This window comes from Morone saxatilis, unplaced genomic scaffold, assembly GCF_004916995.1.
Source record: "Morone saxatilis isolate NCDOM2014 unplaced genomic scaffold, NCSU_SB_2.0 Contig24, whole genome shotgun sequence".
Classification (NCBI taxonomy): domain Eukaryota; kingdom Metazoa; phylum Chordata; class Actinopteri; family Moronidae; genus Morone; species Morone saxatilis.
This window is the reverse complement of record NW_023339807.1, coordinates 2,957,740-2,960,030: the sequence shown is the minus strand read 5'-3', so window position 1 is coordinate 2,960,030 and position 2,291 is coordinate 2,957,740.

The window sequence follows — 2,291 nt, the reverse complement described above, 5'->3', positions numbered from 1 at the left end:
GTTCAAAAGAAGTCTTGTGTGTGAAAATCAGTCAATGAACTCTGGTGCAGACCAACAACAGCTCATATTGGACTCTAGTGCAGATTAGTTTGTGGTATGAAAGCGATAGACCAACTACAGGGTTATATGAAGTAAATCTGTGATCTTAGCATGACTTTAAAAGCTAAGCACTATTAAATCTAATGCTGCTCGTGAATTTGCACAGAACGATTTTTATAATAAGCAGTCCTGAATTGCGAATATTATATTTATCCATGGTTACCGAACCATGGGAACATACTACAGCGCACATGGTCCAATCAGAATCATTTAAAAAGTGTGTAAATATAAAGGGAATCCTGAAATATTCCTCTATAAATGCATTCTTTTTCATCCTGTCTCTTAACCCGTTTGGTTATTATTTAATAACATGCGTTGACTTGCTGCCTAATGATAATGCTCATTATCAGTTATTTCTTCAGGAGTTCTTTGTGAACAAGAGAACAGTACCAGCCTCTGAAACAACTTTTAAATCCAACCAAAGCCACGAGCAAACAGCACGGCGGAGTGAGGGAAATACCACAAAAAACAGCTTTTTCTTTTAAGCAAAATGCAAAATCGCTTCCTCCTTAATCACATTATCACACAAGCTGTGTGTTGCGTCCGCAGGATATGGGTGCTGACAGCAGCCTCCTACCTACCAAAACCAGCTACAGTAATATACACATCACACACCATTACAAACCACAGTCAACATTAGGCAACATGTGAATATTAATGACATTTTTCCAAATAAACAGTAATAACAGTGGCCAGCAGCCAGCCAATCAGCTGGGCACGGCGGCCATACAGAATCTGATGAATAGGCCCCTGAGAGTGCTGCCGAGCCAGAGGGAAGGAAGAGAGAACATGCGATTACAAAAGCACCCAGTGGTTTCAACAGGGGTGCCAAAAAGCTTCCAGGGGGGAGGCTTCTTGATTTTTGTAAGAAAAACTTAATGTTTCGTTTCATATCTCTGAAGAAATTATAAATGTTAAGATTAGATAATTTAATTATTTATTAAGATCTAAACAATGACTTGAGCATCAGAGAAGGTGTTACGTTTGAAAACCGCGCGGACACGACTGTGAGCTTACTTACTTTTATTATCATCAACCGCCACTTTTTACACCTGACACAGTCTCTCTTCTTTTACGGCTGACGTAACACCTGACGGTACGCTGTCGTGACTCTCTACAAACTGGCATCAGCCGTATCTACATTGGCAAGAACTGAATTGTCAAAATAGAAGCCTATTATATGTATGATTGTTAAAACTATTACAGACAGATACTTGTAAAAACGTAACTAAAATTTTCGGAAAACTCATCTCTGATCATATTCACAGGAAATAATCTGCCTCAAAATTCATCCAAATCTCCTAGTTTTTACACAAACTTCCTGCAGTTATTTGTTTCACTGTTTGTCTTTCTCTTTCTGGCTGTGATTCCGCTTCTTTTGGAACGGTACCGGCACAGGTATGGAAGGCACATTCTCAAATGTGACTTCAAAAGATTCAAATAATGACATAGCATCTGAAAAAAAATGACTATGTGAACTAAGTCATTATTATTGAGATGCTATGTCAGATTCTTGAGAAAGTTTGTCATTAATGATCTTTTTTGGCGGAAATGGGTTTTCATAGTAGCGAGACAAAAATCTTACAATACAAAAAGAGAAAAAACAATGAAGAAAATAAAAACAAAACAAACAACTTGACAGAGAGTGTGGTATATAGCTAATATAGTAATATACTCTTTTAGGTCTTCCTTCAACACACGACATGGCAGCAGGGCATTCAAAGCAGCTCAACTGTTTGCCCAAGCATTATAACCCTGAGTCTGTAACACCTCATCTTATCTCACTCAATCAGCTAATTACTCTGAACAAAGGGAGCATGAATAGCAACTAATATTGTAACAAATCAGCAATAAAATATATAAAGTGCTAGAATGATAGCTGAAACTAGTATGTGGGCAATATTGTAAATTTAAGCAATTAAAAATAACCCAAGATGTTGGCATGCACCGCCTCATGCTCAGTGGATGAGGACTCTTCCATAGTGGAGAAGGATTACACAGCTGCAAGCTCAGCTACAACACAGGTAACACAGAAAGTTTACAAGGGGCCTGAATGGATTCTAAGTGAGCTGTAAACGTTATTCCAGCGGAACTCTGTTTGTTTCCTGCACGACCGAGAGATCTAAGTAGCTGCTCATGGCTGGTTAGCTTGCCAGTTGGGAACATCCACAGCTTTGCAGGGGAGCTCACCC